The sequence below is a fragment of the Natator depressus genome, chromosome 2, assembly GCF_965152275.1.
Source record: "Natator depressus isolate rNatDep1 chromosome 2, rNatDep2.hap1, whole genome shotgun sequence".
Lineage (NCBI taxonomy): Eukaryota > Metazoa > Chordata > Testudines > Cheloniidae > Natator > Natator depressus.
In genome coordinates this window covers 65,125,355-65,151,581 of record NC_134235.1, presented here as the reverse complement: position 1 = coordinate 65,151,581, position 26,227 = coordinate 65,125,355, and the positions used below count along the sequence as shown (strand labels likewise).

The following is a 26,227-nucleotide window of genomic DNA, read 5'->3' as shown; positions in this document are numbered from 1 at the left end:
CAAAACATGTCATTACAGAGTGGATTTAGCAGGGAAATAGAATATATTTTTACAGGAAAATTTGCTTTCATGTGAAACCTTAAGCCTGTGCATGTGAGCAATTTTATTAGTTCCCTTTTGTTATGGTAATGGCAATATTGCATTTATTTGGGTCTCTGCAGAACAGTTGAATTAGAGGCATGTAGGACTTTCTTTACATGGAGATGAAACTGTTCTAAATAATGAGCAGTTAAAAGGATAATTCTGAGAGATGTACTTATATCAGGGTAATAACTATCCTCGTGTTTTTTGCAAAGAGGTCAAGGAATGTGGAGTAATATGCTATCGTTCTTTCATCAAAGATGCTTGTAGCTTTAGTATTTGAGTAGTTTCTTTCTTTCGTTCTTTGAATTCCCTATTAGGCAGCTGGGGGGGACCTCAAACTGGTATATTGCAGCATATTCTTTGCTGCACACACAAATATTGTTCCCAAAGGCCAGATTTTGTCCCAAAGTCTTGTTTGTTGTAGGAATTGCCTTTAGCAATAGAATGAAACAATGTGTATAAGACAATCTTTTCTTCTATGATTCTGAGACTTCCAGAATGTTTTCCATAATTCGAGCACCATTTTATTTAATCTCTTTGAGATTTGTGACCTACATATTAATTAATATGAACTTTTTCTGATAAAAACAATGCCAATTTAGAGGGTATGTTTCCCAGTTAAAACTGTATTTGGAAGAGAAGAAAACAAGCACTGAGCAATGTAGTCATACTTCTTATGAAGGTAGTTGACTACTAAAGCTGACTGTTAAAACTTAAAGTTAATGATATTGTCTGTGTCAGACTGTAGAGCCCACAAACTTGTGTGGTAAGTCACCATTCATCCAGCTGGCTTTCTGCCACCATGCGTCTGAGGTAACAGTAGATTGCCTCAGCCGATATCAGAAAGGTATAAGGAACTGTAGCTACTTTAATGTCGCTTTCTACTCCTTCCCGTCACCTCCCAATGAGGTATTGTGTTTGTGCTGACCAAAATGTTGCAAAGTAGGGTTGTAAACTTCTAAAATATTGAATTAAAACTGTGTAACCTTCTAAAAAAAGGCCCATAAAATTCCATCTTGGTCACTCGCTTGCTTAACTTTCTATGTAAGTGGGTATACATACAATGTATATGAGTGTTTCATAATGTGGGGCACTTTAAAAGCAAAGATATTTTATCTGACTTAGTTCAAAAATATTTGCACTACTATAAATTTCAAATGCATACTTAAATTCTGATTTTAGTACAGGACAAAGCATTGCCAACAAAAATGGTTTTGAAATTATTATTGCTACCACAAAGGAAGCTCAGTCACTGTCTGCTTGTATTGTCTGCATTTGTCTGTGCTTTGCCATAAGGTGTTTTTACTGGTGCAGGCTTTGACAATAACCTTCCTGCATAGCAACAGTTAGGTCTGGACAGTGATGAATGGGGAGAATGTGCAGGCATTATGTTCTTAGTGTATGGCACTTTTTTCCAATATCCTCAGAATTACCATCTAACTGTATTTATATGGTTTGTAAATTAATCCATGTCATGTGCATGCTTTAAAGAAGAGATTTCCTGATAATATCTGGAATAATTTTTGACATGAGCCTCTCAAGCCGTGTATGATGGAGATGCTGGTAGTGGTTAAGGGAAGTTGGTAGGTAGAAATCCCCAGCTGAATAATGTACTTAGCAAAGCTGACTGTTTTCATTCAAAATGAAGACAACATGTTACTTAAAGTGAAAATTAAGTATATGCAGTGAACTAATACTGTATATCTGTAAGATGATAATGACTTCTTACCTGAAAACGTTTCTTATGCTTATCTCAGATAGGTAACTTGGTCCATATTTTAAAAGTGAGCATATTTTTTTCTTGGTGATGTGTAAAGCATTGTTAAAAGAAAATGTGTACTGGAATTGCACGTTATAGTTATTTATACAATGTTGTTGTTTCACCAATAGTTAGTCAGACAGATGTCTCTCCCTCGGTTAGGTGTGACTGATTTTTTTCTGGCGCGGCTAATGCAGAAAAGCATGAAACTAGCATTGATGACTGTAATTTACAGTAATACTGTTTTATTATCATCAAGAAATAAATGGCTTTTTTAGAGGCGAAAGCTTTGTTTTCATTATGGAATGTGTTTTCCGTTTGGGTAGGGGCAGCAAACAAATTCAATTTAAGCAGTAATTCACATAGATAACATTTTAGGGTTTACTCATCTCAGCTAAAATGAACTTTTGAAAAAAAGTTCAAAATAGAATTTTACTAGATGAAATCTGGCATGTGTTTCAGCTGGTTGTCAACAAATAGTGAGCTGCAGGGGACTTATTTAAAACTAAAAAGTATTTTAAAACTATTCAATGTTAGGAAATATATAGATTATACATGATAATTGTATTGTGACCTATCTTAATATACCTGTCTTACCTCTGATATGTGGCTTTGTAGCATGCCTCAGTTTTCATCAAGTCTTGTATAAACTTCCCTATTAAATCGCACTTTCTTATAACATGAAAAATGAAAAACTAATGCCAAGGAACAAAGTAAGAATACAGACGTATGATATCCAGCACAGGGTTTCAGCAGTTAGAAAATGTCAAATATCCAATTGCCTAAGAATCATTTGTTGTATATTGTATTTAAAATAGATTTTGTACAGTTGAATGTGGTTTTATCACCTTTACTGTCATAGTAGGTATCCCGTTATAATGCAGTGGTATCAGAAAAGAGCTTTGCATTCCAGTATTTTCAGGATCGGTAATGACTGCTGACTTTTGTGTGTGTGTGCATATTATTGATTGGGTTTACAAAAATTATATTCAGACTGAATTTGAGTATATACCAGGGGTAGGCAATAATTTTCGCAGGTGGCCACTCCACGAATTTTGGTAAGTAGTCACGGGTCGCACATTTCTACTATATGAATGGAGGGGGTGCGGGGTCTGGGAGGGAATTTGGGTGCAGGAGGGAGCGCCGGGCTGGTGCAGGGGATTGGGATGCAGGAAGGGGTGTGGGGTCTGGGAGGGAGTTTGGGTACCGGAGTGGGTTCTAACCTGGGGCAGGGGGTTGGGGTGTGGGAGGGGATGCGAGGTGCAGGCTATGGCCAGGAGGTGCTTACCACAGGTGGCTCCCAGCCGGCGGCACAGCAGGGCTCAGGCAGGCTCCCTGCATGTCGTAGCCCCACGCTGCTCCCGAAAGCGGCTCTGGCTGGCTGCTGCTGGCACGTCTCTGCGCGCCCCTTGAGGGTGGGAGGGTAGCGGGTCTCCGTGTGCTGACCACGCCCACAAGCACCGCCCCTGCTGTTCCCATTGGCTGGAAACTGGCCAATGGAAGCTGTGAGAATGGGGGTGGGGGCAGTGCGCAGAGCCGCCTCCCGCCCCCCCGCCAGGGGTGCACAGAGACATGCCAGCAGCAGCTGGGCACTTCCGGGAGCTGCGTGGGACCACGGCAGGCAGGCAGCCTACCTGAGTGCCCCGCTGCACCGCAGGACTTTTAGCAGGCTGGAGATCATGAGGGGGCAGCCAAAGAGCCTGGCGGGCTAGACAGAAATGTTAGATGGGCCGGATCCGCCTGCAGGCTGGATTTTTCCCACCCCTGGTATATACAGTAGTCTGACTGCCACTAACAAATAGTGTTACACTAGCTTAGATTTATTAAGGTATTATGTCTTTCTGCTGTTAAATATTTAAGTGAATTTCGCTGTACTTAAAACCGTGCCAAATCTAAAGAGGAAAGACTATTCTTAATGTTAATGCATTTTTGTAGTCTTCCAGCAATAAGAGAGATGATATGAAAACAGTCATTGGGATTTAAGGTATTACTCAAGTGTTTGTCTGTGGGATTTTCACTTGGGTGCCTTGTGATTTGTAAAGTTAAGCAAGCGCAAACAAGAATGCCAGAATATAAATTTCTAGAATTGTCCTAAAACAAGTAAAGTGAGATTTTGTGTCCTAAAGTATATTGTCACAGTTTAGGGCAGGTGCATCTGTATCTCCACTCCGTGGTCCATGACTGGCACCCACTCCTCAGCCACCCTGGGCTGGATTAACCTTTTGTGGGCCCGATGCCAAACATATTTAGGGGCCTCCATGGGGGAAATGGGGCATGAGGTGGGGTACGTTAGGTACCCAGAGCAAGGGGCCGGCCCGGGGCAATGGGGCACGGTGCAGTGGGGGCAGCTCTGGTCCCCCAGCCCAGCGTGAGGGCACTGTTTACAAACCAGCAGCCACAGATACACACTGGCCTGCCCAGCCCTGCACTGCCTGCACCCCTTGGGAGCAGGCCTGCACCACACCCTAGCACCTCCCCATGGCCCCCCAGCCCCCTTGCGCAATGACCCCCACATAGACCCCTATGCCCAGTTCCCCCCTGGACCTGCTATGCCCAGTGCCCCCCACCCAGAGACCCCCCCCACAATTGCACAGCACCCTGCATACCACCACCCACAGTGCCCCCTCCACAGACCCCTATGTCCAGCACCCCCCACACACCCTCCACTGACCAGTGCCACAAAACACAAACCTCCCCCAATGCCCAGCGCCCCCTCGCTCCCACAAGCTCTCCAGAGACCCACTGCCCCGTGTCCCGCCTCCCAGTCGCATTCACCACCCCCACTGGGAGGTGACTGTGTCCCCTGGGCTGAACTGGCTGCGTGGCCGGGAGCTGGTCCTGGGTGGGGATTACTCCAGCCACTCGGGAGCTGTGCAGTCAGCCAGGCTGAAGCAGGAGTGAGGCCTGCCCGAGCCAGGCTCCCTCAGGACCCACTTGCCTGTTGGGGCCCGGCCAAGCCTCCTGTGATGCACTTCCCCCCCCCCCCCACTGGTCGAGAGTGGCCCAGTCTCTACTGGTCCCAGGCAGCTCGGTCCCGGGGAGGCAGATGGGACCCTGCAGGTGGCTGGCAGCAGAGTCCACTCGGAGCTGCAGCCTTAATGGGCCCCTTCCAAGTGTGGGCCTGGTGCCATTATAAACCCAATACTGCGGTCATCGCCTCGCTTGGTTGGAGACCTGTGTCTTTCTCCCTCCTGACCAGGATTTTTCCAGGCTGCACAGCTCCCTCCCTACATTGTGGTAGACCCAGCAAGCCACACTGCCTTAGCAGGCCAGCATCTGTGCTTTGCTCACTCTCCAAAGTCTTACGAACAGCATAATTGCCAGCAGTCAAAAGTTATCACAGAGCTCTTTCTGAGCAAACACATTTATTCTTAAGGTGCAAGCATTACAGAGAACATACAAAAAACAGTAAAAGTTCCTATACTATTGCTAAAAGCTTACCAATTGTCAGCTGTTAGTCTAATGGGGCCTCAGTAGGCCAAAGCCCTTCCAGCTTTTCCCAGGAAGGATTTGGGCCCCCCTTGGACAGAAGGTCCTATCCATTTGCTGGATCAGAAAGAAAGCTCTGAGTCACTTTAAGCTCAAGCTGTTTATCCAAAAGTCCTTTCTTTGTCAGTTGATCTGTGGAGAATTCAATCTGAACTAGTATATGTGAGCTTCTTCAGGTGAGCATCTGAAAGTACTTCTCTGGAGGTGTGACAACCTGAGTGAATTTGTGTACTCACTCCCCACTGTTGTTAGTTCGTGGAGGAGTTGTTGTCACCCTCCCCAATAGAATTGCATACAGTCCCTTGCCCAGTATGATACATAAACTTAATACAGTAAAGCATCAGAGGGGTAACCATGTTAGTCTGGAGCTGTAAAAACGGTAGAGTCCTGTGGCACCTTATAGACTAACAGACGTATTGGAGCATAAGCTTTCGTGGGTAATACATGCATCCAACGAAGTGGGTATTCACCCACAAAAGCTCATGCTACAATACGTCTGTTAATCTATAAGGTGCCACAGAACTCTTTGCCGTTAATACTCCCAAAGGTATTGCAGGAACTTTCCATATCTGTCACACACATGTTTCTCCTTTCTCTGCCTTTTCAGTTCAAGTACAGGGGTTACTATTGCATATGTAGTATCAACCCATATTTGTAATTCTACAGATATTCTTATAACTTTGTTAGAACTCCTTAAGAGTGTCTCTGACATTGATTAGCTTTTATTTTGGTGGTTTTTGTTTTACTTTTTAACCTTTTAGATTTTAAACTCTTTATGGCAGATTCTGCTCTGAATATGTTTGTGCAGAGCCCAACACAATGGAGCCCTGATTATAACTGGGGGCTCTGGGCACTATGGCAATACAACCAATTAAAGATAGTGGTAACACTACCAAATTGTACCTAAATCTGCTGGGTGTGTGCCATAGGGGATGCAGGGAGGAAGAAGGTTCCTATTCCCCTTACTGCCCTACTGTGCAGGGACTATGTACAGTCACTCTTTCTCAAGGGATGCAAGAACTCTGTGAGTCTAGCCCCCACAGCATTTGAAAGGAGGTGGAAAAAAGATGGAGTCCTGCTAGCTCTGCACTTCTCACCTCCCCCCATGCCAGCAAAACTGGCACTGTGTAGAGGGAGCACACACAGCAATCTCAGCAGCTGTGTGCTCTAAGACATGCGGTGTACCTATCTGAGGCATAGTGCCTCCATCTACTCCTACTTGGGATTGGGAACCTCTGCACCATCCCCTGCCAGAGGTCTCTAGCTTCTAGCTGCAATTTAGCCCTTAGCGTAATAACTAAATATACAGAGATTTTTGGGTTCAGACGTTTCTGATATACAAAACAAGTTTGCCTTTTATGGAAAAAGGGCAGCTGTGCCTTTTTGTTTCCATTATGGCAATTATAAATCATTCCTTGTCTGCCAGCTGAGAGAGAAGTCATTTTCTGGTAGCAAAGACCATAATTGACAGCTGAGTAAGACGTCTGTAGAAAACTTTTTTGTGGCTAACCCCTGCAGTGTGTGGGGCGTGTCTTGTATCAGTAATGTAAATTAACTGGAGATGGGCATGGATATCAAAGTTGGGATCAGTATCTGAATTTTCCAAAAGTTCATGAGTATGTGGGTCAAGGCCCCTATCTATAATTAACCCTTTGAAGACCTGGGTATTTGCCCATTTTTGTCAGTGGTGGTGGGAGGAGTAGCGGTATTACAGCAATGTGCGGAGGCCCCAGTGTTTTAGGTACTGTACAGTGTGGCAAATTGCGCTTTCTCTTCTTGGGGTGGGGTTTCAGGACACCGTTTCTTGCCCCTGAACTGGAGTATTAACTGCCTCACTAGTGTCCTAGAGGAGGGGAGGGGAAGAGGAGAGGGAGGGACCCAGGTCCGCCCTCTACTCCGGGTCCCAGCCTAGGGGCCCTAGGGATAGCAGTAAACCACTAGAACTAGCGGTTCCTTCCCCTGGGCTGCTTCCCTCTCCTGCCCATCAGCTTGTGGGGCTTTCTGCCCTCCCTCTGCACAAATCAGGTGTCCCTTTACCTAGGATCTTGGTCTTCTTAGCCCACCACAGCACTTTTCCAAACTCTCCTCTGCTTCCCTCCAAACTGCTCTTTGCTCCAACACCAGTCCACTCTGCTTCAACTCCTCCTCTTGTGTGATTGAAGCAGGGAGTTTTTATCATGTGACTGGCTTCAGGTGCTTTAATTGGCTTCAGGTGCTTTAATTAATTTATAGCAAACTTCCTTCCCTCTACAGGGAATAAGGCTCCAATACTCTCCTGCTGCCCTCTAGCCATGCTGTATCACAACAGCCACATCATAAGAGACAGTACCTGCCCAAAAGAATGTACGTTCTAAATGGACAACACAGGTAAAACGGTGACAGAAGAGGAGAGCCACACAGAATTGGAAGCAATTTGCTTCTGGCCACACAGCAGTTCAGTGGCAGACCTGCAAATAGAACCCAGGTCTACTGAGTCCTAGTCTAGTGCTTTATTCACTAGACCACACTGCGTCACTTTTTAGTGGTAGAAGCCATCGCAATAAATCTGTCTGAACAGGGTTTGAAAACTTAAGGTATCTCTGCAACCACTTACAGTATAAGCAGCAGTGCAAGTAGGTGGGTATGCCGTGCCAGCAAGCTATTTATAGCCGGTACGGCGTACCGGAAGGACACAGCAGCAGCCCCGCCGGAGGAGAGGGCTGGGGGGCAGGGCTAGGAGTTCTGCTCCTTTCCCCGCTGCCCCTCCGAGCAGGGAAAGGAGCAGAATGCCTAGCACCGCCCTCTGCCCTTCCACGGAGCTGCATCTCCATCTGCGTACCATAGCAGCTGTGGTTCCCGGGAGAGCCCTGCCCTGAAGTCTCTGGCACAGCAGGAGGAGGACAGAGCCCTCTTCTCCCCCCCCCCCCCCCCACCCCGGTAACATGGGATGGATGTGGGGAGGAGATGGGGAGAGCGTGGGAGCCCCGGGCTGGGGGCGGCACAGTGAGGAATCACATGGAGGGTCACATGGGGAAGTCACATGCCCTGCTTACCTGGTTCCCCCCCCCCCCCCCCCGTACCGGTAAGAAATGAATTTTACTTGCACCACTGAGTATAAGCTCTTTGGGGCTGGGACCATCTCTTTGTTCTGTGTTTGAATAGTGCCTAGCACAATGGAGCCCTGGCCTTTAGGCACTACCGTAATCAAAATAATAATGACAATGACAGAACCCGTGCAAATTTAAAGAAATAAGTAGTTGTGTACTGTTTCTTGTATGTAATTGTAACAACTTTCTATTAATAGTTGTTAAAAATGAAAGTTGCGCTAAGAATCTCAGGCTTTTCTTTTATGTTCTTTACCTACCTGGCCCTATATCACCTTTTTTCTCTTCTCTTTACTGTAATCATCATGGAGCATGTTTCTTTAAGAAAGTCTTTCCTCCAGAAGTGAAGCTCACAATTCAAACACCCCTTTCTGTTTCTAAACACTTACCACCACTACCCCCTGCACAAAACAAAAACCCTACACCTAGCAGAGTTTTGGCCGCCAAAAATGCTGGACGCACCATGAAGTCCACTGGGGATTTTGCTGTTAGTGATTTTGGTGTGGGTGGTAGTTACTAGAGTCATGGGCAGCGGTATAAAACTCTAAGACAGTATCTTATCCTTCATTGTTTTCACTGTCTATTGTTTCCTCTTTTCTTTCCCGTTAGCTCCTAGATCTCTTTCCCTACATAATGTGTTCAAGCTTTGCCTTTATATTTTTCTGGCTGCCCCACATTTCCTCTTTTTATGTTTTTCTCTCTTTTCAGTCTATCCCTGTCTCTCCAACCTGAATCTATCCATCTATCCCACTCGTAGACACCTTCACATCCTTCTGCTCCTCTGTACATACCATTTGAAAAAATTCACCTGGCACATAATAGCCAGGGGCCTATAGTAAGGTGAGAAGATCTCCTAGCCAAGACAACACCCAGATGAAGGAGGCCTGATTAGCAGAGAGGATGGTGCTGTTGCCAAGAGTGCCAGAGATTGTGGGAGAGTGGAGAGGGCTTGGGAAGAAAGAAAAGGAGTTCAGTTTGAGCCATGTTAAGTTTAAGCTGGTGTGAAACTTCCAGAAGTGTGAGAGACAGGCAGAGATGAGGCTGACGGGAGATGCAAATTTGTTTTACGGACGCATGCATCTCAGAACACTTTATAAGACCATGAAGCCACAATGCATCTGTTGATACCTGACAACTGATCAGTATGTCCTCTTTACTGTAAGTACAGCAGCATGCTACTGGTAAAGTTAGAACAAACAGTATTGTTTACATCTGGAAATCTTTTGAGCAATTCATCATTAAAACAGAAATTGGAAGCCTGAAATTCCACATCTGTTCTCATGTGATATTTGAAGAATATCTCCACACCTGTCTCTGTAGTTATATTGTGCTCTTCACTGAGTAGCAAAGGCCTCTCACAGGATGATTCTCATTACCTACAATAATAGTTATTAATTACATTAATAGATCCAGAAATTTTCTGTGACATGCGTTTCTACATGGAATTTAGATTAGATTTTATTTTAAAATCCATTACACCACCATATTCTGTATGTTTTGAATGTGTAAAATGCATGTATAGTGCAGCATTTATTACTCTATTCTGCCTTGTTCACAAGTTCTGACGGTGTGTCACTGCTACTTGGACAAGAATTATTTTGAAATGATGGTATTTGCAAAAGAATGAGAAGTCTGTTTTAAAGATGAAATAAAGCAATTTCTCTCTTATGAGGGCTTGCTTAGGCTCCATGCTTAATAAATCAACTTCAGACACATCCACTAAGAAGTTTTGGACTTCATTTTTATATTGATTTTTCAAAATTAAATAAAATAAATCCTTTTACTGTTGTCAGTTGGGCAGGCTTTTTTGTTTCTTTTTACATTGGCAGGTTAGACATTTTACATTTGATTAGATTGCTGTTGTCTTTTAAAAATACCTTTTAAGGTGATCTATAAGTATGGTGAAGACATTTCCAGCTTGTTAAATGCCCCAACTAAAGAGAGTACGGAAGCACTTTTATATCTGTATTTAATTGGGATTTTTTTGTTCTTTCGAAAGAGAATATGTTTCCAGAATAATTCCTTGCTTCTCCACCTCCATCTCTCTGCAACAATGCAAACCCTCTGTGACTTCCAGCTCCCATTTGGAGTGATATCCCAGAGTCCATCTTATGTTGCACCAACAGTTGGCTATCTATTTGTGGTGAGAAGAGTCTCATTGTCTCCAATATTCCATAATTTTAAAGTGTAATACTTAAAATTCCTGTACTGTTCATGATAAAATAATGTTTAAAATATACAATATGGGGTTAAAAGTGGGACTTGACCATAATGCAAGCTCCAGCATTGTTTGTTCAACTGTACGTTTGATATCACTAGCAGAGTGCACACTGGGAAATAACCCAGAGTAGGAGCTGGCATATCAGAGTTCTGCATTCCTGAGACCTGAATTATGGTAAAAGTGACCAAATGAGCTGAAAATCCTCCTTGTGGTGTATACATCTTATTATGTTAAAGTGAAATTTAATTTGTACAGTTAAAATTTTTCCCAATATTTTCCACTCTCCTTTTAGGCCCCAAGCATAACTTTAAGCACAGGGCTAATGTTACAAGAGGAACTCCACTGACAGTGTTTACAGATTTAAGATTGAATACTATGTGTACAAAGAAAATACAGTAAGATTAAAATTTTATCAGGAAAAATATTCTGAGGAGAGATTTGAAAGAGGAGAAAAGGTGGTGGCTTCACAATGGGCCGGGGTGGCATGGGAGACAGCATGAAGGCTGATGCTGATGTGGGAAGCAGACAAGGGGTAATCACAGCTGATTATTGACAATGAAGGTGGGGGTCACCACTGTAATTAAAAACTACATTTGATATAACAGGCCTAAATGTCCGAAGATCAGAAGTCAGCTCAAGAGTTTCTCCCTGAGGTGTGTGTTTTGCTTTTATGATTATTTGCAACATTTCTGTGCCGACAGACTCCCCAGCGTAAACAGTTATACTCGCATAAAAGTGCTTTTGCCAGTATAACTTCGCATGATTTCTTTACCTAGAGTAAATGTGTGCTATTTTTATGTAATCATTCTTCAGGGTAGAAAAACATCTAAATTAAAGTTTAAATTCTAAAGAAATTAGTAGCTTAGCCCCTGAACTCACCAGGGAAAGCTTCCTACTCCATGCTATTGAGTGGGCAAGCAGATTTTCAAGCCTTTTGTATCACAAAGTTGAGGATTGTGTATCCTAATTATGTATTCTGTGCAAAGATATTCCTTTAATCTTTCAAAAAATTAATTTTCACTTTTATGTTCTATTGCTTTCACACATTATATCAGTTTTGAAAGACTAAGTTATCTCCTATACGTAGGTTGGAAGCTCTGTTTGCATATGTCTAATTTTACTGGGCTGTGATTTTGTGTATGGAGGTGTGCACTGTATATATCAAAAAAGGGAAAACCAGATTTGTTAAGGATATTACTCAGTGAGACCTACTGTGGACATCCTGTACCCAGATGGACTTAAAATTCTTTGTAAGGTCTTTAAGAAGCTTCCTTTTTAACTGCTGTCTGAAATGTCCTAATATTTCTTATCAAGAAAGGTCACCTTCTTAATAGTGATTACACTAGCTAGATGAGTAGGCCAACTGGGAGTCTTCTATCTCAAGGAGCCTTTCATGGTGTTCTTTTCAGACAAGTAGCTCTTATACCAGCTCCAGAATTTCTCCCTGAAGTAAACTCCACTATCCACTCGAATCAGAAAGCATATCTACCTTCTTTCCACCTTAAACCAATTCATCCCTTTAAATGAAAACAAACAACAACAACAAAAACACTGCAGTCATATTTCATACACTTGAGCAGTCATCATCAAATACTACTTTAGTAGGCTACAAGCTCTCTAGAAGAGTTTTTTTTTTTATCATGTGGAAGAACACACACACACACACACACACACACACACACACACACCCCCCCCCGAAAGGTTCAGTGTTTCCAGATGGGTCAAATTTTTGTTAGAACTGATGTGCATGTCTAAACATATGCCGCCTTTGGACATTGGAACCCTTTCAATCAGATATTTACCAGCTCTTGGACTGAGAAAAATAGTCTCATATAATAAAATTAACAGGGCGGTGACTTTGAGTCATGAAACACAACAAAGTAGATATTTCATCTTCCACAGATACAGCCTTAGTTCAGTGTCCTTTAGGTTACAGTTCCCCATTTAAAGAAAAGCACAAAACTCTTCAGATACTTGTGATTTTCACCCAGCCCTCTTGTTTGTTTTATTTCCAACTGGACTGGATACATATCCATACTGAAAAGGAGCACTTGTGGCACCTTAGAGACTAACCAATTTATGTGAGCGTAAGCTTTCGTGAGCTACAGCTCACTTCATCGGATGCATACTGTGGAAAGTGTAGAAGATCTTTTTATACACACAAAGCATGAAAAAATGGGTATTTACCACTACAAAAGGTTTTCTCTCCCCCCACCCCACTCTCCTGCTGGTAATAGCTTATCAACCTCAGCCTGGTCCAGTCCACACAAGAGATCCACTTCATGGACACTACAGTGCTAATAAACGATGGTCACATAAACACCACCCTATACCGGAAACCTGCTGACCACTATTTCTACCTACATGCCTCCAACTTTCACCCTGACCACACCACACGATCCATTGTCTACAGCCAAGCTCTACGATACAACCACATTTGCTCCAACCCCTCAGACAGAGACAAACACCTACAAGATCTCTATCAAGCATTCTTACAACTACAGTACCCACCTGCTGAAGTGAAGAAACAGATTGATAGAGCCAGAAGAGTTCTCAGAAGTCACCTACTACAGGACAGGCCTAACAAAGAAAATAACAGAACGCCACTAGCCGTCACCTTCAGCCCCCAACTAAAACCTCTCCAACGCATTATTAAGGATCTACAACCTATCCTGAAGGATGACCCAACACTCTCACAAATCTTGGGAGACAGGCCAGTCCTTGCCTACAGACAGCCCCCCAACCTGAAGCAAATACTCACCAGCAACCACATACCACACAACAGAACCACTAACCCAGGAACCTATCCTTGCAACAAAGCCCGTTGCCAGCTGTGCCCACATATCTATTCAGGGGACACCATCACAGGGCCTAATCACATCAGCCACACTATCAGAGGCTCGTTCACCTGCACATCCACCAATGTGATATATGCCATCATGTGCCAGCAATGCCCCTCTGCCATGTACATTGGTCAAACTGGACAGTCTCTACGTAAAAGAATAAATGGACACAAATCAGATGTCAAGAATTATAACATTCATAAACCAGTCGGAGAACACTACAATCTCTCTGGTCACGCGATTACAGACATGAAAGTTGCGATATTACAACAGAAAAACTTCAAATCCAGACTCCAGCGAGAGACTATTGAATTGGAATTCATTTGCAAATTGGATACAATTAACTTAGGCTTGAATAAAGACTGGGAGTGGCTAAGTCATTACGCAAAGTAACCTACTTCCCCTTGTTTTTTCCTACCCCCCGCCCGCCCCCCCAGACGTTCTTGTTAAACCCTGGATTTGTGCTGGAAATGGCCCAACTTGATTATCATACACATTGTAAGGAGAGTGATCACTTTAGATAAGCTATTACCAGCAGGAGAGTGGGGTGGGGGGAGAGAAAACCTTTTGTAGTGGTAAACACCCATTTTTTCATGCTTTGTGTGTATAAAAAGATCTTCTACACTTTCCACAGTATGCATCCGATGAAATGAGCTGTAGCTCACGAAAGTTTATGCTCAAATAAATTGGTTAGTCTCTAAGGTGCCACAAGTACTCCTTTTCTTTTTGCGAATACAGACTAACATGGCTGTTACTCTGAAACATATCCATACTGGTTGTATTCATGTATCAGAATAGAATAGTCTGTTTCTTACCTATAAATTGATTCTCTTGTAATCTATATTAACCAGTCTGTAGGACGTCCCTCGTTCTTTTAATTACCCTCTTTTTAATTCCTTGTTATATGAATACTTGTGTAACCCTCCTTCAATTCACATGTGTAAGGCAGAATGAGAAAATTTAAACTAAGGTATATTTGATCACTCCAAATACCATTTTGTGATGTGAATTCCAGAGACTCCTGTGTTTGGTCCCTTTTTTTATTACAGTGTAATAATAAATAATCTCACAAAAGGAATAGCCGTAATAATGCTATTAAGTGATAAAAAGAATTGGAGTTATATGTCTACTGGGAAAGCTTTGCGGCGTACATCTATTATGTAAAGGCATGTAACAGCACCAGAACCTTTAGCTAAGTTGCCTTCATGTACTGCGATGGAAGTCTAACCCAATAGCATCTCTAGATCGGTGGATGTATATGCTATGAGATAAATTTGCAGTAAATGAATAAATTGTCATATTTCACTGAAGGAAGAGAGAGAAATGAGATTAATAGAAAAGAGAAGGGAAAACAGAGAATAAAGGAATGCTAAAAGTTCGTTGTCTTATAACACCTTTGGTACTTGTCACAGGGCGCACTCACCCCACACTCGTACTGCAAGGGTTAACTCTACTCTCTGGGCCAAGGAGGCCACGCCCCCTCAGCCCTGCTGGGCATGCTCCGGCTGGAGACTAATTATAAAAGGGAGCAGCTTGGCTCATTCAGGGCTTACTGCTGAAGAAGGCTTATGCATGCTGCAAGCTCCAGCCCGGGAGCTGCTGAAGCCACAGACGGCAGAAGCCGGAGACGCCGAGACCCAGGCAAACGCCCAAGCTCCTGCAGACTCCCAAGGAGTGACGGAGCTGCTGAGAGTCACACAGGCCAAAGAGCCTATGGACTCTGGAGATACCAGGACCACTATACAAGGGACAGGGTAGGAAGTTGGGGGGGGGGGGATAGGTCAGTGGTTTGAGCATTGGCCTGCTAAACCCAGGGTTGTGAGTTCAATCCTTGAGGGGGCCATTTAGGGATCTGGGGCGAAAACTGGGGATTGGTCCTGCTTTGAGCAGGGGGTTGGACTAGATGATCTCCTGAGGTCCCTTCCAACCCTGATATTCTATGATTCTATAAGTAGCTCAGGGGGACTAGGCATTATACCTAGTGGTGTCAGTGTGTTTCGGGCGGATTCCCCGCTGACCCAGTGGCAAGCGTACTTGCCACTATCAGGGGCCTGAGCTGGGACCTGGTGGAACGGGAGGGCCCAGATTCCCCTACCAGGCCACCACCCCTCCCTTCTCTCCCCCAACCCACTCCCCAGTGGCAGTCCACTGTCCTGACCGGCTGCCAGGCTAAACAGCCCTACTTAAGAGGGCCATTATACTGACTCTGGCCACTAGACAACACAGCCCTGCTGAACAGGGCAGCCCTATTGACTCACATAGCCCTGCTGAACAGGACAGCCCTATGGACTTTGAGTGCTAGGCCACACAGCCCTGAGAGAGAGCGGCCATATTGACTTTTATCCCTAGGCCAAGCTATCCCAAGACAAGGAATGGTTGTATAGACTCAGCCGCGGATCCATAATCACCCTCGCTCCGTCTCAAAAAGGGATGGGGCACACTCGACCTGCAACAGTATTGAAGATGCTATATACAGTCAATGTGTATTTTCAAGTGCTAGTGCAGTGACCATGTGACCAAACATAGCAATTTTATGTTGTACACGGGGATATTAGTAGCAAGATTTCATGCGCTACTTCAAGCATCTGGTTTAATGGACAGAAAACAGGATTGCTGTGGAAGCCAGGAATTTGAATGCCAAGCCCACTTCTGTTGCTGACTTGTAGTATGGCCTTGGGCAAGTCACTTTCCCAGTTTCTCCGCCTATAAAATAGGGATAATATTAACCATCTTGCAGGGTAGTTGCAGAGAGTAATTAGGTCATGTTTGTCTAATGCTTTGAAGGTGGAGGCTAACATTTTCAAAAATGGGTGTCTAAAATTAGTTTCTGAAGTTTCTGACATAAATGCCCTAATTTTCAAGTGTTCTGCATTCATCAGGTCCCATTTTAAATCAATAAGAGCTCTTGTATGCTCAGCACTCTGTAACAGTAGGCCCCTAAATTTTAGTTAACCATTTAAATAAAAAATACCTTCACCATGAAGTAATGTGTGTGTGTGTGTGTGAGTGTATTTTGTAAAAACTTCATAACGGAGCATTGATAAGGACACAGGGGTTACCCTCATATCTTTTTGAAAAGTGCTGTCAGAACCTTAACTTTCACACACAGTCAGAAGAGACTTGTGTTTTTTCTCCTCCAAAAGATTGTGTGTCTAGCAGTACAGCACCTCCTTAGCCAAGAATGTGTGTACTTTCTCTTCCCAATGTTCATAATTCAGCTGAAGAAGCAGGTTCTAAAATACCTTTTTAATCTTTTCACTAAGTCATCATGGTGTTTGGGAGCACTGTGCTGTCAGAAGCTGTCTTCTGAATGAAACTTAGTACTTAGGGTATGTCTACACTACGAAATTAAGTCGAATTTATAGAAGTCAGTTTTGTGGAAAGCGTTTTTATACAATCGATTGTGTGTGTCCCCACACAAATGCTCTAAGTGCATGTAGTCAGCGGAGTGTGTCCACAGTACCGAGGCAAGCGTTGACTTCCGGAGCATTGCACTGTGGGTGGCTATCCCACAGTTCCCACAGTCTCCGCCGCCCATTTGAATTCTGGGTGGAAATCCCAATGCCTGATGGGGCTAAAACATTGTCACGGGTGGTTCTGGGTACATATCGTCAGGCCCCTCTTCCCTCCCTCCTTCCATGAAAGCAAGGGCAGACAATCGGTTTGCACCTTTTTTCTTGAGTTACCTGTGCAGATGCCATACCACGGCAAGCATGGAGCCCGCTCAGCTAACCGTCACCATATGTCTCCTGGGTGCTGTTTATTGCAGCAGTTTATTGCCTTTTGGCAGCAGGCAGTGCAATATGACTGGTAGCCGTCGTCGACATAGTCCTGGGTGCTCTTTTAACCGACCTCGATGAGGTTGGGGCGCCTGGGCAAACCTGGGAGTGACTCAGCCAGGTCATTTCCCTTTTAAGTTTCGTCTCATGGCGATTCAGTCCTACCGGCAGTGCATTGTCTTTTAATCAGCAGCCAGCAGAAGACGATGGCTAGCAGTCATACTGCACCATCTTCTGCCGAGCACCCAGGAGATGACAATGGCTAGCGGTCGTACTGCACAGTCTGCTGTCAGCAAGATGTATAAAGATAGATGAAGTGGCTCAAAACAAGAAATAGACCAGATTTGGTTTGTATTCATTTTCTCCTCCCTCCCTCCGTGAAATCAACGGCCTGCCAACCCCAATTTTGAGTTCTATCCTTGAGGTTTTGAATTCTGTCCTTGAGGGGGCCATTCTGTTTCTCGCAAAGCCACCCCCTTTCTTGATTTGCCCCTCCCTCCGTCAGAGCAATGGCAGACAATCGTTCCGCGCCTTTTTTCTGTGCAGACGCCATACCTCGGCAAGCATGAAGCCTGCTCAGAGCACTTTGGCAATTGGGAGCACATTAAACACCACACGCATTATCCAGCAGTATATGCAGCACCAGAACCTGGCAAATCAAAACCGGGCGAGTAGGCGACGTCAGCACGGTGACGAGAGTGATGAGGACATGGACACAGACTTCTCTCAAAGCACGGGCCCTGGCAGTGTGTGCATCATGGTGCTAATGGGGCAGGTTCCTGTGGTGGAACGCCGATTCTGGGCTCGGGAAACCAGCACAGACTGGTGGGACCACATAGTGTTGCAGGTCTGGGACGATTCCCAGTGGCTGCGAAACTTTTGCATGCATAAGGGCACTTTCATGGAACTTTGTGACTTGCTTTCCCCTGCCCTGAAGCACAAGAATACCAAGATGAGAGCAGCCCTCACAGTTGAGAAGCGAGTGACAATAGCCCTGTGGAAGCTTGCAACGCCAGACAGCTACCAGTCAGTCAGGAATCAATTTGGAGTGGGCAGATCTACTGTGGGGGCTGCTGTTATGCAAGCAGCCAACACAGTCAAAGATCTGCTGATATCAAGGGTAGTGAGTCTGGGAAATGTGCAGGTCATAGTGGATGACTTTGCTGCAATGAGATTCCCTAACTATGGTGGGGCCATAGACGGAACCCATATCCCTATCTTGGCACCGGAACACCAAGCCGGCGAGAACATAAAGCGCAAGTAGTACTTTTCAATAGTGCTGCAAGCACTGGTGGATCACAAGGGACGTTTCACCAACATCAATGTGGGATGGCCGGGAAAGTTACATGACGCTCGCATCTTCAGGAACTCTGGTCTGTTTCAAAAGCTGCAGGAAGGGACTTTCTTCCCAGACCAGAAAATAACCGTTGGGGATGTTGAAATGCCTACAGTTATCCTTGGGGACCCAGCCTACCCCTTAATGCCATGGCTCATGAAGCCATACACAGGCAGCCTGGACAGTAGTCAGGAGCTGTTCAACTACAGGCTTATCAAGTGCAGAATGGTGGTAGAATGTGCATTTGGACGTTTAAAAGCGCGCTGGCGCAGTTTACTGACTTGGTTAGACCTCAGTGAAACCAATATTCCCACTGTTATTACTGATTGCTGTGCGCTCCACAATATCTGTGAGAGTAAGGGGGAGACGTTTATGGCGGGGTGGGAGGTTGAGGCAAATTGCCTGGCTGCTGGTTACGCAGAGCCAGACACCAGGGAGGTTAGAAGAGCACAGGAGGGCGCGGTGCGCATCAGAGAAGCTTTGAAAACCAGTTTCATGACTGTCCAGAGTACGGTGTGAAAGTTCTGTTTGTTTCTCATTGATGAAACCCACTGCCCCTTGGTTCACTATACTTCCCTCTAAGCTAACCACCCTCCCTTCCTCCCTTTGATCACTGCTTGCAGAGGCAATAAAGTCAGTGTTCCTTCACATTCATGCATTCTTTATTCATTCATCACACAAATAGGGGGATAACTGCCAAGGTAGCCCAGGAGGGATGGTGGAGGAGAGAAGCACCAGGAGGGGTGGTGGAGGAGGGAAGGACAAGGCCACACAGCACTTTAAAAGTTTAAAACTTATTGAATGCCAGCCTTCTGTTGCTTGGGCAATCCTCTGGGGTGGAGTGGCTGGGTGGCCGGAGGCCCCCCCACCGTGCTCTTGGGCGTCTGGGTGAGGAGGCTATGGAACTTGGGGGGGAGGACGGTTAGTTACACAGAGGCTGTAGTGGTGGTCTGTGCTCTTGCTGCTTTTTCTGCAGCTCAGCCATACGCTGGAGCATATTAGTTTGATCCTCCAGCAGCCTCAGCATTGAATCCTGCCTCCTCTCATCACGCTGCCGCCACCTTTCAGCTTCAGCCCGCCACTTACTTTCTTTAGCCCGCCACCTCTTCTCCCGGTCATTTTGTTCTTTCCTGCACTCTGACATTGTCTACCTCCACGCATTCGTCTGTGCTCTATCAGTGTGGGAGGACAGCATGAGCTCAGAGAACATTTCATCGCAAGTGCGTTTTTTTTCGCCTTCTGATCTTCGCTAGCCTCTGGGAAGTAGAAGATCCTGTGATCCTTGAAACACATGCAGCTGATGGAAGGGAAAAAAAGGGACAGTGGTATTTAAAAACACACATTTTATAGAACACTCTTTCACGGTAAAGCTTGCTGTTAACATTACATACATAGCACATGTGTTTTCGTTCCAAGGTCGCATTTTGCCTCCCCCCACCGCGTGGCTAGCCCCTCATCCCTCCCCTCTCCCCGTGGCTAACAGCGGGGAACATTTCTGTTCAGCCACAGGCAAACAGCCCAGCAGGAATGGGCACCTCTGAATGTCCCCTTAAGAAAAGCACCCTATTTCAACCAGGTGACCATGAATGATATCACTCTCCTGAGGATAACACAGAGAGGTAAAGAACAGATGTTGTTTGAATGCCCGCAAACATACACTGCAATGCTTTGTTCTACAATGATTCCCGAGTACATGCTACTGGCTTGGAGTGGTAAAGTGTCCTACCACAGTGGACGGAATAACACTGCCCTCCCCAGAAACCTTTTGCAAAGGCTTTGGGAGTACATCCAGGAGAGCCGCGAATGCCAGGGCAAATTAATCATTAAACATGCTTGTTTTTAAACCATGTATAGTATTTTAAAAGGTACACCCACCAGAGGTCCCTTCTCCACCTGGGGGGTCCGGGAGGCAGCCTCGGTTGGGTTCGGGGTGTCCTGTCTCCAGGTCCAGGGTGAGAAACAGTTCCTGGCTGTCGGAAAAACCGGTTTCTCTGCTTCCTTGCTGTGAGCTATCTACAACCTCATCATCATCATCTTCCTCATCTCCAAAACCTGCTTCCGTATTGCCTCCATCTCCATTGAAGGAGTCAAACAACACGGCTGGGGTAGTGGAGGCTGAACCCCCTAAAATGGCATGCAGTTCATCATAGAAGTGGCATGTTTTGGGCTCTGACCCGGAGCGGCCATTCACCTTTCTGGTAGGCTTGCCTCAGCTCCTTAAGTTTCACGCGGCACTGCTTCGGGTCCCTGTTATGGCCTCTGTCCTTCATGCCCTGGGAGATTTTGACAAATGTTTTGGCATTTCGAAAACTGGAACGTAGTTCTGATAGCACGGATTCCTCTCCCCATACAGCGATCAGATCCCGTACCTCCCGTTCGTTCCATGCTGGAGCTCTTTTGCGATTCTGGGACTCCATCATGGTCACCTCTGCTGATGAGCTCTGCATGGTCACCTGCAGCTTGCTACGCTGGCCAAACAGGGAAATCGAAATTCAAAAGTTTGCGGGCCTTTTCCTGTCTACCTGGCCAGTGCATCCGAGTTGAGAGTGCTGTCCAGAGCGGTCACAATGGAGCACTCTGGGATAGCTCCTGGAGGCCAATACCATCTAATTGTGTCCACAATACCCCAAATTCGACCCAGCAAGGCCGATTTCAGCGCTAATCCCCTTGTCGGGGGTGGAGTAAGGAAATCGATTTTAAGAGCCCTTTAAGTCGGAAAAAAGGGCTTCATGTAGATGGGTGCAGGGTTAAATCGATTTAACTCTGCTAAATTCGACCTCAACGCCTAGTGTAGACCAAGGCTTAGAAACGTAGATGTGGGTGTATTTCACAAGTGGGGGAGGGAGGAATATTCATCTAAAAAGCAGACTTCAAAAGGAGGCACAACCTGTCCCCTGTTAGTGTGCATGCAGTTTATGCACATAATCAGAGTTTGCAGAAGAGTGGTAAAGCACAAATATTATGCACAAGACAAATAGATGGCCCATTATTTGTAAAGTTTAAAGAGTACTTGGAGATCATTTGGGCTTAAAGATGGTCTATAAATAGAGAGGCTGAGAGTTTCAAACTGTTTAGGAGATTTGGGCACCCAGTTCCCTTTAAAACTGGCGATAGCTTTGAAAACATCAGCTAAAATGTTAATGTTATGTATTGCTGATAATGTAAGGGGGAAAGATTCTCCCATTCTTTCTGTATTTGTACTCTATCAAGTTAAAACTCAGATTACAGGTGACGTTTTATTTTCAGAGTGGTCCTGCCACTTGGCTATGTATGGCCATTGAGGCACAAATGACTGAACCAAGCCTATGCAGTGGTTCCTCCAAGATTAGACATGATCTCTCATTCCCACTTAGTGCAGTGTTTATTTCTCTTCCGCAAGGTTCTGGGGCCTAGGAGAGGGTGAGGTAGATTTTCTTCTAACTTTTTTCTTATTTTGGTGGTGGAGAGGTGGGGGGAAGAGGGTGTGAGAGAGAGAGAGAGAGAGAGGTGTATATTTCATCATGTCATAAATTTTAGAGGTTTGCGTGGTACTTTATAGATCAAATTATCTAGGATTTTTATCGAGGTTACAAAGTTTGCACAATAGTCAAAAATTATTGTATCTCCTTCCTTGGTATGCAGCTGTCCTCAAAGCAGGGGCAGGGAGAAGCAGGAGTTGAGTGCGATAGCAAGGTGAAATGATATTTCAGCCAAAAGCCATACAGTACTCACTCCCCATCAGTGTTAGCTTTTTGAACATCAGCTTCCCAGGAGATATAAATGTACTTGAACTCTTTCATAACTTGCTTCCACTGTAAATTTGTTACGCTTCTATTCTGTTAGAGCAATTTTATTTTCTCATATACATAAAAACAGCCTTTGACAAGAGAGAGAATGTTTCTAAGTGTTCCTTTGATAGGTAGTGAAAATCTGCAGTAAAACTTTCATATTTTAAAGCAGGCAATCAAACCAGGGATGGATACTAAAATAAAAACTTTTCACCAGCTGACTAGTTTCACTCATTGCCAAAGCGAGTGTAACTTTGAAGTGTGCATCTGATGAAATAAGTCATTTTTTGTACCAGTCTAGTGAATCACACACTATGAGAGCTGCAAAATTTGCAAAGCATTTCAGCAATTGACATGCCAGCTATTAAGCTATAAATCCTACAATTCTGAGCAAATAGGCATCTCAACCTGTTATTCCCTAGAAATTGTGATCTACATATTAGGTCTGTGTTAAAATTATTGCTTCTTGAAATTGGCTGGTGTTTCATGCATTTTAGCATTAAAATATAATGTCCTTTCTGACAGTAATTAAGTTTTGTTGTCTGATTTATTTTCAAGCAACTTAATTTTACAACTCGTATTTTGTTGTTTCACAGAAATGCAGCTGCACTGAGGTGTTTGTAATCTGAAGCCATTAATTTGCATTAACAAATGTTGGTTCTTTTCCTTGTCACAGTGTGTTGGATTTTTTGTTTTGTTTTGTTTTGTATTTTTTTTACGATTAAGATGCAACTGTTAACACTCTATTTTGTGGTTATTTTAGCTGATACTGTAAATGACATAATCGTAAAGTAAGAATCCTGTCAGTCAAAACAACCAGGACAGTCATAGTTTATAAGAGCTCAAACAAAACATGTTGTTTAGCTGGAAATATAAAGTCATGACTTTCTGCAGCATAGCTAGCATAATTCTTAATTTGTTTTCCCACATAAATTCTAGCAAGAGATCAGATAGCATTAAAGAATGGAAGAGATTGATTAAACATGTTGCACGCCAAAATTTTTTTATATTGTTTTGTATGTTTTTGAAACCCTCAAACTTTAGGGATTTTTTGGTGATAATTTGAAGGCCCATAATTGGTGGGGGAGGGGGGTAAACAGAGCAGGGTTTTAATAGTGAGCAGTAAATAAGTCCTGGGACCACACACTGAATGAGGAGGATGAAACAAAATACACATTAGCTGCTCATTAAGTGAGCAGAATCCATACTGTGTACTGAATGAGGCAGAGGTCCTGTTTGGAAGAAAATAGTATGTGTTGATGTAATTAAAGACTGAATCATAATGCATACACACAAGGGGGCCAAATTAAAATGACACCTGCAACCTTAATTCTGGCATTTCGTAACGTTTGAGTGCTTGACTTTGTCCTTAATGTTTTTAACATAGTTTTTTATGTGTAGTTTCCTAGAATTTTGAAAAAGTAAACTGAAAAAAAAATTCTATCTTCTGACATCATATTGACACCTATGTGGTTCATCAGCAGAGTTGGAACCTTTAATTCTACTGCATAGTCCTCTGCCACTTGACCTAAGAGAGTAACTGAGAGCAGTAGTGGGTTGTTATCCTCTGGACCAGCACCAGAGTGGAATGAGACTCACACACATTGACAGATATTTGCTGATGACAGAGGAATCTTGGGTTCCGTTCCAAGCTCGAGAGCGGCATGTGCTCTAGTGAGCACAGACTCTTCTTCTCATTCCCCTCAGATCTGACCCTTTCAGCCCTGTCATCTCCAACCCAATCCTGTCTCTTTCCCACCCAGGGTCCCTGTCCCAGGCTACATCTACACTATGGACTTATGCTGTGCTGTTGTAAGGACTCCTGTGTAGCCACTATATTCTGATGGGAGAGAGCTCTCCTGCTGGCATAATTAAACCACCCCCAACGAGCGGTGTTAGCTATATCTGTGGAAGAGCGTCTCCCACTGACATAGCGCTGTTCGCACCGGCAGTTTTGTCAGTGAAACTTGGTCGGGGGTGGTTTTTACACATCCCTGACTGACAAAAGTTTTACCAACAAAAATGCTAGTATAGACATAACCCCAGTCTCATTTTTCTTGCCTACCCCAATCTTAGTCTCTAGCCATCTCATCCCAGTCTCATTGCCCAGCAAGTCCTAGTCTCCCCTTCTGGGTATTGCTGTCTGGTTCCCAATGCTCCCCAACCAATCTCTCTCTCTCTCTCTCCACATCCAGTCCTAGGGCTTGGCTACACTTGCGAGTTACAGCACATTGAAGCGGCCCCAGGCACTCTAACTCCTGACCCGTCCACACTGGCAAGGCACATAGAACTCCTGGACTCTCCTGCTAGAGCGCTCCTGGTACTCCACCTCGGTTAGTGGAATAATGCTTGATGCGCCCCTGCTGGAGCACCGCAGTGCCAGTGTGGACGCCCTGGTCTGTTAATGCGCTCTGATCGGCCTCCAGAAGTGTCCCACAATACCTGTTCTAGCCACTCAGGTCATCACTTTTTGAACTCTACTGCCCTGCCCTCAGGTGACCAACTGTCATACCCACCCTTTAATTTCTCTTGGAATTTTGAAAAATCCCCTTCATGTTTGCTCAGCCAGGTGTGGAGTGCTCTCAGCGCATCTTTCCAGGTGACCATGTGTCCACGCGCCTGGCGATCCCCAGTATGGAGCAATGGCGAGGTGCTGGACCTCATCAGTGTTTGGGGGGAGCAAGCTGCCTGCTCCCAGCTGCGCTCCAGCCGTAGGAATTACGTTACCTTCGGGCAGATATCAAAGGACATGATGGAAAAGGGCCATGACTGGGACACAGTGCAGTGCAGGGTTAAAGTGAAGGAGCTGCAGAATGCCTACCACAAAGCCTGTGAGGCAAACAGCCGGTCCGGTGCTGCCCCCCATGACCTGCTGTTTCTACAAAGAGCTGGATGCGATACTTGGGGGCAACCCCACCTTCACTCCGAATACCACGATGGACACTTCAGAGCACAGTCCAACAAGGCAGGAGGAAGAGCAGAAAAGCGGGAGCGAGGGTGCTGAGGCGGAGGAAGACACACCGGTATCCCTTGATGCATGCAGCCAGGAGCTGTTCTCAAGCCAGGAGGAAGGTAGCCAATCGCAGCGGCTGGTGCTTGGGGAAGGACAAACACCAGTGGAGGTGCCTGGTATGCAGCTTTTATTTTGTTATTCGGAAGTTATTCATTGTGGCCTCTTGGGGCAAGGAGGGTTAGGGCTGCATGCGTGCCTAGATGCAGAATAGGGCGTTGATGTTCTCTCTCACATCGTGGTAATCGGCCTCAGTGATCTCTTCAAAGGTCTCATCCAGAAGTTGGCCAATGCACTTGTGCAGGTTTCTTGGGAGAGCCACTGTGGTCTTGTCCCAGTCAGGCTAACATGTCCACGCCACTGTGCTGTGAGGGGTGCGGGAACCATTCTGCACACAGGCAAGCTGCATATGGGCCAGGGCAGAAGCCGCATTGTAGTAGAAGACCCTCTCTTGCTTCCCAGGTCACCCTTAGCAGCAAGATATCTTCCAGGACAAACTCCTGTGGAAAATGTGGGGACACTGTTCAGCATAGGGGCCCCCTGCAGCTCTTGGCTCTCCCCAAGGCAGAGAAACCCAGAGGACAGTATGGCCGTGAAAAAATCAATCCCCCTTGACCCTGTGCTTACTCACCATTTTGGGGCTCCCGTGGGTTATGTGCACTCACTTCGGGACGTGCAAATTCTGCTATTGTGTACACTGTGCTTGTCCTTAAGTATGGGGGAATCATTGCTCTGTCTGGTGTGAACAATGCTGCCTCTGTTAAGTGTTGCATTTTGCCTTTATGGATGCAACCTTGAGATCTCAGCCGTCCATGTTATCACCGGCCGAAAGACTCCAAAGAATTAGGAAGAGGCC

General features: G+C 45.0%; 1 protein-coding gene across 6 annotated transcripts in view; it reads left to right on the top strand.

Moving 5' to 3' along the window:
* Positions 1-26,227, top strand: part of FAM110B (family with sequence similarity 110 member B) — a 191,559-nt gene that overhangs the window by 93,390 nt on the left and 71,942 nt on the right. The gene's annotated exons all lie outside the window — the stretch shown is intronic.